The sequence below is a fragment of the Nyctereutes procyonoides genome, unplaced genomic scaffold (genome assembly GCF_905146905.1).
Source record: "Nyctereutes procyonoides isolate TBG_1078 unplaced genomic scaffold, NYPRO_anot_genome, whole genome shotgun sequence".
NCBI lineage: Eukaryota > Metazoa > Chordata > Mammalia > Carnivora > Canidae > Nyctereutes > Nyctereutes procyonoides.
In genome coordinates this window covers 19249568-19266701 of record NW_026575042.1, presented here as the reverse complement: position 1 = coordinate 19266701, position 17134 = coordinate 19249568, and the positions used below count along the sequence as shown (strand labels likewise).

Here is a 17134-nt window from a genome sequence, read left to right as displayed (position 1 = left end):
CCAGTTCTGCTTCCCCCTCTTCCCAATTCCCTTAGTCGTTTCCCCTGGGAGTGCTTTCTTCATAAATCACTTGCACATAAATCCTGCTCCTTGGAACCTGACGCAAGAAACCTACCCTTGACAAACAGTTCGGTAAGGATGGAGCTCTGCTCCCCTTGCCCCATGCTAGTTAATTTTAATGTGTCAATTTGACCGGATCACTTGGTGCCCAGATTTATGACTGAAAATGACTTCTGGGTATGTCTGTGACCGTGTTTCTGGAAGAGATCAGCATTTGAAGGGGTGGACTGAGTAAAGCAGATGGCCTTCCTCAGGGGGAGTGGGAATCCTCCAATCCCATGAGAGAACCAAAAAGTGGAGGAACAGAACCAAAAGGTGGAGGAATGGATGATTTGGCCTCTCTCTGTTTAACTGCTGGAGCTGAAATGTCGGTCTTCTCCTGTCATCAGTGCTTCTAGTTCTCAGGCCTTTAGACTCTGGATGAAATGTACATGGTCATCTTCTTAGTTCTCAGGACTTCAAAGTATGCCACTGGGTGCTTGAGACAGGAGATGGGGCTTCTCAGCCTCCATAATAATGTGAGCCAATAACATAATAATTCTCTCTAGCTCTCTATCTCATCTCTCTCCTTTTATTTCCTTTTGGTTTTGTTGCTCTGCAGAACCTTAACACACCTCCTCTCTTTACCCTGTCATCTCTTTCCTTTTATTAAATTTTTTTTTTTTTTACTTATTTGAGAAAGAGAGAGAGAGAGAGTGAGCAGGGTGGAGTGGGGCAGAGAGGGGCAGAGGGAGAGGGATTGGCAGACTCCCGCTGAGCATGGAGCCCAACATGGGGCTCAGTTCTAGGCCCCTGAGATCATGACCTGAGTAGACACCAAGAGTGGGTCGCTGACCACACAGATGCCCCCTGCCATCTCTTTTAAATGTTCTTTTTGATTAATTTCTGAGACCTGAGCAGCAGTTATTGGTTCTTCCTCCCTCCTTTCCTCCCTTTCCTTTTTTTAATTCTTTTTTTTTGGGGGGGGTGTCATTCTTCCCCTTTCCAAACTCCCATCTAGAATAAGCCCTGTGATGCCAGATTTCTAGTTCTTTCTCTCACAACACTCATATAATTGGGGGCGGGTGCTAAACTGTTTCAAGTTTTTGATGGACTGGTTGTCTTGATAGTGATGCTCCCCTTTCATTACTTAAAATGGTAATGTTACCAGCGCTGGGAGCAAGTTGCCATTTTTGACAAAAAACAGAACATGACAGGAATGGAAAAGAGGTTTCATGAAGGTCCACCTGTTCTGGATATAGATGATCAGGCTTCCTTGAAGGCCTAACCTTCTGGCTTCCAATTCTACCCAAAAGAACACTTCAAAGCCAGAATCAGTTTCTAGAGCTAGCAGTGGAAACCAAAGCAGTCCCCTCTTTTCCTCCTTCTGACAAGCCATCAGCAGTTTCTCTGATGGCTTGTATTAGTATATACTAATGTCTGAAGCTCTGGAAAATAGAGTAGAAAAAGGGTAGAGTGACATGACAAATAAAATGGTAAGGTGACTAAACAGCCAACTTTTATTTGGTTTTTAGAGTTTGAGCCAAGTGATGCCTCAGGAAGTTGAAAGAAGAAGCCTGGACAACAATGGGATGATTAAAATGGCTACATTGGCAGGGGATGGTTCCCCTTGTCTCTGATACATAGCACTTATGAATGAAAGTGCTCTGCATCCCAGTGGCTCTCCTTTTGAACTGGCTCATCCATTACTGGGGTAATGATTTTCCATCTGGGCAACAGCAAAGCCAAAGGCTTATTACACAGGCAACATAAAGTTAAAAAGACATTATGAATAAAACGTTGGCTCATGACGGCTTTTGCCAACTCTTCTTCTGAGAAGACTGTCTGATGCCGACACGTGTTTATTACACTTAATAATGTTTACATAATTCTTCCTTGAGCTCATTAGAGCTGTCAGATCAGAAGTAAATGTGTTCCCCCCTCTGTTTATCTCTAAAGACTTCGCAGTCAATAAAGCAAGATGAATGACATCCAGGGCGCAGACTGCGTACTCTCGGGCTTTGCAAATGCTGCCAAGTTAAACCTTCAGTTCGAGTGGGCTCCTGGATCCTAGGACTGCATCTGATCAACCCCTCAGTTCTCTGAGCAAAAGAGTAGTGCTGCTACAACTTTAATGTGCTTGGAATCGTCCCAGGAGCTTGCTAAAATACTTATTGTTAGGTCTTGTCCCTAGAGGTTCTGATTCCGTTGATTTGGGATGGGGCCCAGAAATTTGCATTTCTAGCAAGCTCTCCGGAGGCGCTGATTCTGTTCCAGCACGGACCATACTTGCCCTGTTCTAGAGGTCATTTCAGTCATCTCGTTTGTGTGTGTGAGGGGGGATCCCCCTTGACAATTCGGGGCTTCCTCGTCTATGCAATGCATCAGCAGCAGCGGCCACTCCGGCAGCAGAGGCAGGAGCCAGGAGCGGCGGGAGCTGCGGGCGGCACAGCGCGCGCGCAAACCGCACGGGGCCCGCGTGGCTCTGGGGGGTTGTCGGCCAGCGTGGAGGGGCGGGGCCTGGCGCTCGGGGGCGGGGCCTGGCGCTCGGGGGCGGGGCCTGGCGCTCGGGGGCGGGGCGCAGGGAGCCGGCTCCCGCTGCCTGCTCTCGGCGGCGGCGGCGGCGGCAGGGGCTGAGGGCACAGCCAGCGGGCGGCGCGCCGCGGACTCCCAGGCAGCCCGCGGAAAGGTAAAGCCAGGAGAGCGCGCTGGCGGGTCTTCCTGCCGGCTGCTGCTGTCCGGGTCCCAGAGCGTCCCCGGCGCCCCAAGCTGCGTCTGGGCTCCCAGGGTATTTGCACAGCATCCCGGGACCGCTGCCGAGCCAGGGTTTTGCGTGTCCTGCGGCGGGGCCGGGGCTGGGGGCTTGGGGTCTGCAGCGGGAGCCTGCGGCCATCCCAGGACACCGGGACTCGGAGACAACTTTGCGCAGCGGTCCTCTTCCAAGTTCCCTTTATTGCTATTGTCTTAGCGCCTCCCGGCTGACAGTCTCCCCGGACTCCAGCTTTGTTCTCGGCAGGCCGAACCCGCGGTCCCCCAGGGCGTGAACCCGGGAGTCGCTGGCAAGTGGCACCTGCCAGCCGGATCCGCCCAGGCTCCCTTCGCATCCCCGTAGACCCAGGGCTGCCCTGCACTGGGCACCGTGGGACGTGGCGCCCGCGGGGGCGCGGTGCTCGCCCCACTCCCCGGCGTGGTCTGGGTTACCCGCTAGGGCGTGCAGCCTCTGGGAGGCGCGTGATTCGGGGCTGGAGAAAGGGCGAGAAAAAGTTTGGAGCCTCGGCTGGGGCTCAGGAGCCGGCAGCGCTGGGCTGCACATGGCAGGAGTTGGAGAGAGCGCCGGGGGCTGCGCCAGGCAGAGGGACACGCACGGAGGGGGAGCCCTGGAGGCCGGGGTTAGGAGCTGGACTGTCGCAGACGCGGGGTGCTTGTGTGCGCGTTAGCAGGAAGAGGCCAGGTGTAATTGCAGAGAAGGTGGGCGAGAAAGAGGCAGAGAACTGTACTAGGGATATACGTAATTGCAGTGTACCTAGTGTGCACTCCCCCCCCCTTCAGGTATTTTTTGGGAAAAAAAAAAAACAAAAGAAACAAAAAAACCCTGTGCCGTGGGATGCCTTCTTGAACCTGAACTCCTGGAGGTGGGGGGCGGAAATGGGCGGAGGGATAAGTTTCACCTAGCTCTAGGGCTACTGGCTTTGAAAGCGAACAGGTGACAGAAGACTTCTGAGTGTGTGTGTGTGTGTGTGCTTGTGTGTGTGTGTGTGTGTGTGCGCGCGCGCGCAGCGGCGGGGGGATGCTGGACCGCCCGTGGAGTCCCCCCCGCCCCCCCCAGCTCGCCACTGCGCTGAGTTTTCCTGCCCCTCCTCGCCCGAGGCTGCCAGGCGAGAGGCTAAGCGATGGTCTCGGATTGGAGCAGACAAAAGGGTGCACTTGGTGCACCCTCGGAGGGCGAGGCGGCTGGTGTGTGTGTGTGTGTGTGTGTGTGTGTGTGTGTGTGTGTGGAGGGGGCACCCCCTTCCTGCCAGCCAGAGAGAAAGCAGGTAGCGGAGAGAGGAGCTCAGAAGGGAGAAAGGTGAGATGGAGCACGGGAGAAGAAACACAACGGGAGGAAGCAGGAGGGCAGGGATCTGAAAGCATCTTGCCTGATGGGCTGTAAAATTATAAGTTAATCTTAAAAAGAGATGTCGGGTGGGGACCCTGGAGCTAAAATTTTAGAGAATGGGGGCGCATTTAGTTTGATGAATAAAGGTGAGCGGTGTTCAAGGAAGTCTGAAACCAGCGCCAAAGTTTATTGCTGGTTTTAGCTAACCTCCTTGACACATCTTTCCAGCACCTACTCTGGAAGTACCTTTTGACTGTCAGAAAGAAGTAAAAGGCATATATACACAAATAAAATGCAACTAAAATGAAGTTTAAATGAAGCTTTGAGCAGGATTAAATGGCTTGTGTAACTGCTGAATGTTGCTAAAGTACTGTCAGGGCTATAAAATAGCCAGACAAAAATAAAGGAAAAAAATAATTGTAACAAGAAAATGAAGGCTTTAAAAGAACTTCCGTAATGAACACATAACAATTGATGGTATGATGCAGTAATTATTTTCGTATTTACGCCATTAACGATTGTAATTTAACGTTAATGTCCTGGTATTTTATTCCTTCTCATTTGCAGACAAAAGCACATCTGAGACACCATCAGGGAGTAATTTGGTAATATAAAGTCATGAATAGAAAACACTAAACCATGCTCAGAACTCTGACAACATAAAGCGTGAAACAAAATAACCTCATTTGCTGTTTATTATCTGTCTTTATAATTCTGTTTACCATCATTTGCATAAATGAATAGCTAAATTGTATAGTATATCCTTTTTAGGAAAAAAAATACTTGATGCTTATAGATATACTGGCGGGTGAGACTAGTAGGTAACCCTTATATTGAGCAAGAAAGGGATAGAAAAAAACTTTGTGGGATTAGAAGTCATCTGGAAATAATCAGAATGCAAATTCAGCCTACTTTAGGCATTCTTATTTTATTTAACTTGGTGCAAGTAGTTTTTAACAATATAGATGTAATTAGTCAGTGGGCAGCCCTTAGACTTCTTTCCTAGCTAATCTTAACCAAACCAAACCAAACCAAACCAAAGTACTGTACCTTACATCATGCAACAATTTCGTTAACCTGAAAAACTCTTTTTTTCTATTTCTATGTCCAAAGGGTAAATTTTCTAAAATTGAGAAGGAAGGAATTTATTGGAGGAAGCTCAAAAACAAAATTCTTTCAGCAGAAACTTAAGTTATTAACATTTTGAGACAAATAAACATCAGAGTTCACACATCTTAAAATGATTGTGGATTATTTTAACTTTAGGATCTTTGCTAAAAGTGCCTTACTCATATGATAAAGAGAACAATTAATAACTGTATTCAAAAGGCTCTGAAGTAACATGCCAGCAAAACAGCTGAGCAAAACATGTAGTGGTTGGGAGGGATCAGTCAATCACATGAATGTTTTAAAAAAATCCATTTATTTTTGTGAGGCACAGAGAATATCACAATGATTGAATGCCCTTTTCCCTTTCCATACAGATACGCTGGTATCATGTGGAACAGCACATAAAATCCGTATTACCTGAGAAGGGATTCCATGTGGGAATAAGAATCTTGTATGTATTTTAAGCTCTGGGGAAATAAAATAGTAAGTGACAAGCAGGCTTTTCATTACGGTGGGACGGGTGATTGCATAAGATTAGGGCAAGTTCTTAACAGTTTTGCTGGTTACAAACTTGGCAAATGCAATTTTGTGAACAAACTACATTTTGAGTATAGGTTTAATTACTCTTTTCACTCTTAAAGTCACTACTCCTCTATTACCACTTTTATATGATAAATATTTCAGAAGCTCCCCAATTTCTCTATATTTCTATTGTTCTTTAAACCCCTGTTCTGTAGAGAAGTTCTGTTTTAAAGGCTAAAAATCTGACTTTTGGTTAATTCATGGATTTCTCTATTTTTAAAAATATTTTATTTATTTATTCATGAGAGACACACAGAGAGAGGCAGAGACATAGACAGAGAGAGAAGTAGGCTCCCTGTGGGGAGCCTGATATGGGTCTTGATCCTGGGAGCCAGGATCATGACCTGAGTGGAAGGCATAGGCTCAACCACTGAGCCACCCACGCACTCCTAATTCATTCATTTCTATGACACATTTACTCGGTCCCTATTATTAACTACCGGATATTGCAGTAGGTGCCAGGGATTCAAGGATGAGGTTAGACTCAGTCCTGGTACTTAGAAAGTGAGGGAGGCACTTATTGGATAAATACATGTAATAAAGTGCAGTAAATGGCAGTCTATCCTAGGGCTTTGGAATGAGATAGACTGGGCTCAACTTTCAGCTCGGCTTCATACCAGCTGTGAGGCCTTGATCAAGTTTTTAGACCTCTCTGAGCCTCAATTTTATTATCTGGTAAATGAGGGGAAATAATACCTCTCTAGACCCCAGCATTGGGAAGATTACATGTCAACATATTTTAATCTCTTCCATCTTTTTTTGTTAAAAGACTTTATTTATTCATGAGAGACACAGAGGGAGGCAGAGACACATGCAGAGGGAGAAGCAGGCACCCTGTGAGGAGCCTGATGGGGGACTTGATCCTAGGACCCCATAATCACGACCTGAACCAAAGGCAGATGCTCAACCACTGAACCACCCAGGTGCCCTGTCTTCCATCTTGAAAACAAACCCTGAATCCCACACTTCTCAACATCCCTCACTTCTTTACTCTATGTCCTTATCAGATTTCTGGTGAGGCTTGTCTGTCTAAGCCGTCTTCACTTTCTCTCTCCTTTTTTGTGCATCCCACTCCGAAATGACTGCTGCCTCCACCACTTACAGAAACAACTTTGATTGAGATCAGCTGTGGCCACTATGTGGTCTGATCCAGTGAACTGTATTCTTATTCAACTTCTGGGAGCATTTGAAAGAATTGGCTGGTCCCTATCCCTTCAAAAGTCATCTTTTCTTGGCACCGGTGACTCTGGTATGGCTTCTGTCACACTCTACATCTCTATTTTTCCTCATTAGGCTTTTATTATTTCTCAGCTAGCTCCTCTTTCTGTCTCCAAATGAAGATGGGAATCCTTCCAATCTTGGGAGTCTACCCTGGGCCCTCTTCTTAGCTCCCCAGCCTCCTCCTGCCTTTAAGTAGTTTTTTCCATTCTCATGGCTCTAACTCTTATCTATATGCTGACTCAGTTTATTTGTTCATTCCTGGCCTCTGAGCTCCAGAAGCATCTATTCAGCCGTCTGCTTCTCTGATGTTTCCTAAGCATTTCCAACTTCTTACATTAGAAATTAAATCTGTATTACTTCTACCACAATACACCAAATTTATTCTTCCTTCAATCTTTCTCATTTGGGGGAATGGTACTACCATACATCCAGTTGTGAATTTCAGGATCTTTACCCCTTTGCCACCAACATGGCACCAACGTATTTCTTAATTCATCATGTACTTTGTGTTCTGGGTGGGTGTTTACCTGATACACACAGATAAACCTGACGGTATTGATAGTTTATAGTGAGTAACTCTTCTGATGCAATGCCTGGCCATACCAGCTAAGATATATATATGTATATATATATATATATATATATATATATTTTTTTTTTTTTTTTTTTTTTTTTTTTTTTTTTTTACTGTTACTCCTGTATTTACCTTCCTATGTCCATTCCCATTTCAACCTACAGGGTCCAGGTCAATAACACCCTTCACCTATATTTGTGTCCAGATATGATAGAGTTGTAAATGATTAATATCACTCTTTAAAGTTAAATGGACTTGCATTTTGTATGTTGTATGAAATACATTTTACACAATTGAGTGTTAGGACATTGGGCATCAATAAAGAAAGGCATCTGCTTGGCAAGGTATCCCACCAAGTTAATACTAAGTGGTAGGATACCTTATAAGGAGAAAGTCCTTTAGGGGAAGGCAAATATCCTTGGTTGGATTCTATACTGACATGACAAATTATGGAATTTTAGGTTGTCAACATTTTGCCAAATTTGGAATACCTTTCCTGCATTTAATTTTAGGAAAGGAAAGTCAGATAAAGTTGTAAGTAAGCTTAAGTAATTGTAATCTTTAATGGTCTGTCTTTCTGTTTGTTTCTTTGTGTTTGGCCAACAGAGTAGATTTAATCAAAAAGCTAATCTAGAAACATAAGAAACTGAGTATAAGGCATGTTAATTGTGGATACACAGATTTTTTGACAAATAGAAAATGAAAGCAAAATAACTGGATGAGATGAGGTTATGGTCAGTTCACCCCAGAACTGTTTGAAATTCCAGCCTTGTTCACTTTGGTCCACTTACAAGTGTTCTTAGCAAAACAAGCATCTTTGAGTACTCTTCACTCTGTATTCATTACCTTTGGAGTTAGGAAGTGTTACTTCAACAGGGGTGGCAATGATATACATCCATGTTACCATGTAAACAAGACTCAAATGATCACTCCATCCTGTCATTGGAACTCCAAGATCAAGAAAAGTGTAAGTTTTAATTTTCTAGAGGTAGAGGCATTTCCCTTTATAAAACAGAGACAGGGATGCAAGAATTGGTTCAACTGTAAATGCACTTCATATTCTCTGGTAGTTTTACAGTGCTGGCCCTGCCTTTAACCTTTGGATGACACTGGGCTGTCTAGGAATCTTCTTTACTCACTTCTTTCTTGCTTCTCTCTCACTAGTATTTCCTTCCCTCTTCAGTGCTTCTCTTTTACTTCACTTTCTCTTAGTCCTTTCCTTTCTTACTCCCCTTCCTCTTTCCCTCATCTTTTGTCTTTTTTCATGTTCTTTTTATAAGCAACACCAAACAGAAGAGAAAGATCTACATGAGCTTTTGTCCTTGCTGTTATCATCACGATAGGATTTAATTTACCACGTTGCCCCTGCCTTTTGTACTTGGCGGTCTTTGCAACCATTACCTCAGACTTACCTCCAGAATAAATGAGATACCTTAAGGTATCTTAAGATTCTTGCGCCATTTCCCCTCTGTCAACAAATAAACATGTAAGGTGGAAGAAAGGGATTGGTAAATTACCTTGTGGATCCATGCTATGACATTCTAGAGTGACCTTTTCTCACGAAGTAGTCTTTATTACCAGGTGATAGAAAGGTAGCAAAGCCTGCTTCCTGAGCCCAGGTACCATTTTGGAAGATGCATGTCCATCTTCACAATGATGATGATAGCTAGAATAATGGCCTAAATGACAGTGACTAATATCTATTGAGTGTTTGCTATGTGCCAGACTCTGTGTTAAATGTTTGATATGTGTGGCTTTATTTATTCCCCACTCTCAGTAGGCCTGTATTTTAGGTGAGGAAACATTAAACAAGGTTAAATTACTTAAACAAAGATTGCAGGATTAAAAGCATGGGATTGACAACTCAGATCTTCTGAGCTGTCGTGCTGTATACTGCAAAAGAGGCACTTCCTCAGCAGCACCCAGATCCTGTATCTATGAATACATTCATATTGAGTGAGCTGCTGGAATGCTCCAAAGCCATAATATCAAAGAGATGATGTGTGAGGGGTGTGGCATTCATTGGTCCCACGGGTGCAACTGGTATAGATCAGTTGGGTAAATCTTAAGGTTAGATATTTCACAGGAAAGCATGGTAAAAGCAGCTCATCATAATCTGTCTCTCTAGTGTGATTAGTGGGGAAGCCTAAAAACTAGTGGGATTTGTAGAGTGAGATAACATTAGCACAACAGGCTTTGGAAGAATCTTAAGAGATTTAAGTGGCTCCCTGCTTTTCTTTGTCACTCTCAAGGCAATGTGCTTGTTCATTTTGGGGTACACATAGTCTTCAGTGAGAATGAATGCTATAAAACACTAGGTTTGAGCAGAGGAGAAATAAGAGGTCATTATGTAGGGGAAATGAGCCTTGATCAAGGAATGATCAAACAGAGGTGATTGCAGTTAGTGTTCTCTTTGATTCTTCGCAGAAGCCATGCTCCATGATGTTATACACAGAGAGGGACTGAGTATAAAGCAGACAACCATTGACATTTGGTGTTGAGTGTCTTACAGGGGACTCTAAAATGAATCCTGTGCTCCAACAAAGTTCATTAGGCAACTTAGTTTGAATTACATGGAGAACACGGGCAGTCAGAAAACATTAGTATCCCAGTAACTTCCTGATTGCTGACCTTGTGTCTCCCAGGCCTCATATAGTAAATAGATTACCCTTTTTTTCAAATGTTACTCAGAATATGACACTTACAGTGTGAGGGTCCTCCAGTGGCTTCCCACCTCTCACTCTTACTAAAAGCCCAAGATCACAGTAGCCCAGGAGACTTCATGATCTAGCCCTCTGTTATCCTTCTGACTTCATCTGCTGATTTCCTTTGTTGAGTGAATGAATGAATGACACTTGAGTAAGCCGGGGGTTTTCCAAGGTGCTCAGTCATATTGTTGAATAGATAAGGAAGGAGGGACTTCCTGTTTTAATGGGGACACTAGAGAAATTAAGGTTAGAAATGAAAGGCATAGGAACAATTTAGTGAGTAGGTAATTAAGATAAAAATTAGTATATCAGAACAGCTGGATCTTGACTTAAGAGTTTTCATCACTTATTTTTTCATTCATTTAACGAGTATTGAACATCTACTTTATACCGGGCACTAGTGTAAAGGCTACATGTACATCAATGAACAGGAATGTGTGGCTGACATGCCATTAAGAGACACATTACAATAAAGTGGACACATAAAACTATAATTTTAGGTAACAATACATCCTATGAAGAATATTAGCATACAGTTACAGGAAGATATGTTCTACAGATCCCATATCTTCCTGGTTTTAAACACTGAGTAATGTGGTCATCTGTCCCCCTCTCTCCTGCGCTGAAAATGGTACTGCTTTCCGAGATGAACACAGTTTAAACAATCTTATATTGAGTGACTATATTGTCATGTCTTCCTTAAGATTTTCTTCACTAGTAAAATAAGGCTTACTTTTAAGGTATTTAAAAAAACAGAGTTTGACAAAAGAAGGTCCCAAATTGATGGTCTATGAATGTGTTCTGCATTTGATTTTAAAACTGTAGCAAATGTCTCACTGATACAGTGGCAACTGTGGTATTCTTTTGATAAATAATTTAATAAAGAAGTCAAATTTAGAGTAGAGGGCTCTTTCTTGCCAAACACATCAATACATTCAACATTATAGTTAAAAGAGATAATTCTGAAAAATTTAATTTGAAGAGGTTCAGTTTCCATGTGATTTATACATTACTTACTTAATTTTCTCAGTATCAATTTTAGCCCGTTTATTTTTCAGTTTGTGTTAATTTGTTGTGGCAGGGATAGAAAATGGATACAGGCTCCAAATCAATATGATTGGCTTAGAAACATAAATGATTAATGACAATGTCACATCAACAAAGAAATAATGATTGCTATGGATGAAGCATTCAGACCCTTTCTGATACTATCTACTGGGGTCACTAGTGACCATGGGACCTGTATTAGTTTTCTATCACTGCCTTAACAAATTAACACACACTTACTGGCTTATAACATCACCAGTTTACTATGCCAGTTTCTGTAGGTGAGAAGTCTAGGCATGCATGCATGTCTGCTACTCTGTTTAGGATGTCACAAGACAAAAAAAAAAAAAAAAGATTTTGGCCATCCTGAGCTTTTAGCTGAAAGTTTTGGGAAGGCATTTGCTTCCAGGCTCGTTCATGTTGTTGGCAGAATTAATTTCCATTGGCTGTAGGACTGAGGTCCCTGTTTCCTTGCTGGCTGTCAGCTGGAGATCGTTCTCAACTTCTTAAGGCAGCTCTTGGCTCATGGAACCTTCTGTCTTCAAAACCAACAACAATGAGTTCAGCCCGTCTCTTCAAATATCTGACTTCTTCTTTTCTTACTTCTCTTCTGCCTTCCAGCAGAGGAAGTTCTCTGTTTCATGAGGACTCACATGATTAGACTGGGCTCATCCAGATAATTCCAAGATAATCTCCCTATTATAAGGTAAACTGATTAAAAAAAAGATTACTGAAGATTTTATTCTTTTATTTGAGGGAGCTAGAGAGAATGTGGGAGTTAGGGGAGGAGTAGAGGGAGAGGGACAAGCTGACTCAACACACACTGAGCTTGGAGCCCTGTGTAGGGCTGGATCCCACAACTCTGAGATCATGCCCTGATTCAGATGCTTAACTGACTGAGCCACTGAGGCACCCCAAACCAATTAGTAATTGTCATTACATCTGCCGAGTTTTTTTTTTTCCAAAGAGGGTAACATACTTACCAGAATGACCTCAGGGAGTAAAAGATATGGAGGCCAAAATTTTGCCCACCACAGGGCCTATGAGATCTACCTCTGGGAATGTACTTATCAGCTGGGACAGACCAAATGATCGGACTGTATTAATTGGAAACCTCTAACTTTTGGTGAAGGTGAGAGTGGTGTTCTTTTAGCACACCCTGTAACAGAGCCACTGAAGATTTAAAACACTCATAGTATTAAACAAAACAAAAATTGATTATTTAATTTTGGAAGACATGGCCTCCAAGAAACAAGCTTGAATAAATAAGGGAACTTTGTTTCATAGGGTAAAATATTCAAATGCCTACAAGGGTCAGAAGTCAGAAGGGAAGGTAGTCAGACGTATGACAACAGTAGTATAGACTAAGAATGTAAAAGAAGGTAGCGTTAACTCAGCTCCAGGTACCTGTTTTGCTCTCAAGCAATTTCTTTGTGTTTTTTCTTCAAAGATCCTATTTTTAAGTAATCTCTACACCTGACATGGGGCTGGAACTCACAACCTCGAGATCAAGAGTCATATGCTCCACTGACTGAGCCGGCCAGGCACCCCTCAAGCAATTTCTGCCGGTAATGGCAAATATCTTGAAATGAGAGTTTAGAAATCTAGATTTTTCTGCGAATCTGGAAATCTGTGTGAAATATCCAGGTTTTTTTTTATGCTGACAAAATCAAAATTAAAAATAATAGAGCATGAAACCTAATGTATTTGAAATTAAATTTTCCTTGTGGGCTACCAGTTGGGAATTCATGGTTTTACTCATACTAAGTAAAGTGCATGTTTGAGTAAAAAACTATTGAATATGATGAAAAAATATTCAATTTAGGAATTGTCATTGACAAAGATATTAAAATACTCTGATATAGTAAGATGAGGAACTTTTTGGCTGCCGCTTTTGGACGTGACAGTATGACTTAATGTCCTACTTTGTTAACCTGGGGGGGGGAAGGAAAATAATTAATGCAATAATATTGTTTCTGGAGTGTTTGACTTTACACAAGTATTTAAATACCACTTTTTCTTGATTTATATTCTTCAAGTTTGCACAAGCGAAAGGAATCCGTAAGAGGTGTGATAAATTATCGATTGAATTCTAAAGAGTGTGAAGAAACAGTTTGGATAATTCAAGCACAGATCTCAATCTAGACAAAACTGCATTTATCTTTAGTGTTAACCTTAAAAAGAAAAGTTGGTCTATGTGTCTGTTTTTGTGCCAGTACCACAGTGTATGTTCTCACTTATTTGGGGAATATGAATAATAGTGAAGGGGAATATAAGGGAAGGGAGAAGAAATGTGTGGGAGATATCAGAAAGGGACACAGAACATAAAGACTTCTAACTCTGGGAAATGAACTAGGGGTGGTGGAAGGGGAGGAGGGCGGGGGGTGGGGGTGAATGGGTGACGGGCACGGAGGGGGACACTTGATGGGATGAGCACTGGGTGTTATTCTGTATGTTGGTAAATTGAACACCAATAAAAATTAATTTATAAAAAAAAAAAATAAAAAAAATAAAATGAAAAAAAAAAAAAAAAAGAAAAGTTGGTTATTTTACCAGTAAAAATAGATTTATTGGGGAGTAACAGAGAATCGCAATTTGAGACACGGAGGCTATGGCAAACCATAAGCAGGTCCAACAACCAAAGGAGAGGAACTTTATTTTATACAGAAGAAGGAAACAGTTGTGAGGGGTTGTTTTGAGTGAAAATCCATTGCAGAAAAGCAGAGTTCAGGGTGATGACGATTTTATACTGGCTGAGGTGCAGGGTAGTTGATTTCTTGTAAGAGATGCAATGTATATTTTGGGGCCTAGAATTGCTGATTCTTCCTGTTGAGATTGGTCTGTAAGGGCCTACAACTGACAATGCTTCCTGCAATTGACCTTGGGTGGTCTGGCCCCTCCTTCTAGCCTTCTGATCCCCCTTAAGGAGGTTTCCCTTTATTGAGTTTTACAAGAGATAGGGAGAATAACCTTTAAAAATCTGATTTAAAAAGAGAATTTATTTTACAATGTATCAAAGTGCATGAAGAGGCCTAAGGACCTTGATGCAAGTAGTGCTTTTACAACTTCCCAGCCAAGCCATATGAAAATGGGCAATATACACACATCCTCTGAACTTTACATTCCCTTTGTATGAAAGAGAAATTCAAGTTCCCTAACTCACAATGAGTTTCAAAGGATTGCTTGAAGAATATATACTTTTTATAGATTTGGAATCTGAATGGTTAGTATTTGCTACTATCCTTACTGGGCCACTTTCTTTGATCTGGCATGAGAGAGAAGAAAGAAAAATATGAAGAGGACACCCAGCACAGCCACCACTGAATCATTTAATAAATATTTGTTGAGCATCTATTCTGTTTCAGCTATAGTATGTGCAGAGGATGAAAACAAACAAATGCAAGCCAGTTACACAGTGCCTTTTGGAAGTCATGTTCTAGCTAGGAAGATAAACATCGTAATATATACTGATTCAGGTTCTTGCCAAGTATTTTGGAGATCAATAGGGCAGTAGTGTGGGGAGGGAATCGAAGAAGACACCCTAAATGAAAGATTACAATATTTTTTGGCTGGAGATCGGTATCCAGGAGATGTTTTTGTTTGCTTGTTTTGATTTTGTTTTTGCTTTTTTAAGGATTTATTTATTTATTTTAGACAGAGAGCGAGTGAGCACTGGGGAGGGGCAGAGGGAATGAGAGAGAGAGAGAGAGGGAGAGGGAGAGGGAGAGGGAGAGAAAGTCCTAAGCTGACTCCAGGCTGATCATGGTGACCCATAAGGGCTTGATCTAATGACCCTGAGATCATGACTCGAGGCAAAAGGAAGAGTCTGATGCTTAATTGACTGTGGCACCCAGGTGCCCCTACAGGAGATACTCTAAAAGATAAAAACTAAGCCAAACTAGACCATGTTTTTCCCTATTTGCTTTCCTGAACTTCAGATACTGTGTATTTAATTGAATGAGTCCATGGACATAGTCCTAGTTTTCCACTCAAGGTCATATTTCTAAAAGTATTACATAAGATTTAAAAATACAATTAGGAAAAAAAAGGAATTTACCTACCATAGCCCTAGTGATGACATCAGCATAGATTGTACATAAAAATGCAAACACAAATACTGTTCTTCAGTTATAGCACATGGTCAAATGCTCGTCATTGGTCGGAATTGCTGCTCGGATGAGGACCACTGTAACTTTGGTAAGCTACGATAGCAAATCAGAAAGTCCTTACTTAATGTAGGATATTCCAGAAGGTGCATAATAGTTTTGAGGACTGTACAATACTGTACAGGATTTTAGTAAGGTGAAGCTCAGAGCTAGATTTGAAAGAAAAAAATTAAACCAAATTTATAGTAGCCCGTTATATCAAGACTGGATGCCATGCTCATTTTAGATGAGTAGAAAAATTAGACTGACAGGAGGCAAGTTAATTATGTAATTCTAATCCTAATAGCCTTTTCTCATATAGCAAATAACAATACAATGGTTTACTATTAATGAAATCATTAGCAAACATTTTGTAATCACAAATAGGAGTTTTATATTGATTCATGATAATGGTTGTGCAGCAGGATTAGAAAGTACAGAAATTCTAGAAATTATTATTTTGAGTTTATTAATGCATATATTTTGAGAATTTTCTATCTATTGATTGTTATATTATTATGTGGAGCTAATACGTAAAATTATATATGAAAGAACCTATTAGAATATGCCACTTTCTGAGTTTTAATAACCGGAAGACATTCCAGGACCCTTGTTTTTAATTGATGCAGTCTGTTTTTGTGCTCCAGAGGCCTAATGATGCATTAACAATTGTCCATTTTTGTTGGTTCGATTTTCTATTGAGCAGCATTCCTGAGAGTAATAGAATGAAGTAGGGAGGGACAAGATTGAAGATGCCCAAGACTGGCTACAGTTATGGAAATACGCAAATGACGGGAAATAATTCAGGTTATTTTCATTTTTAGTTCTTATCAGAGATTCATTGTATTTAGATATAAAGCATGGAAACCATCCCATTATAAATTCAAAGCTATAGTTAGATCAGCGTATTAAAGAGTACTTCAAAATGAAATTATTTTATCATTTTGAGTTCTTTATTTTCCTTATAGAAAAATAAATGCCAATTGGGCTGCAAATTATAGAGGATTATTTTCTCTTCTTTTAAGAGTTAGTAATATGAATATTATTTTGTGGGGGGCATTTGATTTGGAGATTGAGGGAGTGACCTTATTAGCATGAAATTCCTTGGCCAATAATCTCATGGCTATGAGATATATATTAAATCCTTTTCTATTTATATTCTTTGGCAGGCTATCATTCACTGTTATTGTGGAAATTTTGTTAAGTAATAGTTCTCTTGAGAAATCATGGGTGCTTTTTCGAGGTCATGATTTCCTATGAGCTTAAAGAGTGGGCTATCCATCCTTTCTTCAGTTAACAATCCACTCTGTACCCATTTTCTTTAACACATACTTTATTTGTAAGGTTTCTGACATTCCTTTCTTCCGAGAACTTAAGACTGATATATCACACTCTTTATTTTTTGAAGTAAAATTGATTAGAGGAAACAATAAACATAACTCTTTAGGCATGAAACTCAATATATTTTGAATACTGGGCCGGGCCACCATAGCAGCCCAAGCAGCCATTCTCTGGAGAATGCTGGGCTGTGCCAAAGGCCTCCTAGTAAACAGTCCTCACGGTATTTCTTCTTACGGTGGAAAGAATTTCACCCTTGACCTTTACTATTATT

General features: G+C 41.4%; 1 protein-coding gene across 1 annotated transcript in view; it reads left to right on the top strand.

Annotated features, from left to right (window-relative positions):
* The first annotated feature begins 5639 nt into the window (after positions 1-5639).
* RARB (retinoic acid receptor beta) overlaps positions 5640-17134 on the top strand; it is a 722113-nt gene continuing 710618 nt past the window's right edge. Inside the window, exon 1 of the mRNA XM_055320911.1 lies at positions 5640-5696. The gene's annotated coding sequence lies outside the window, so the exon portion shown is untranslated. The remainder of the gene's footprint in view (positions 5697-17134) is intronic.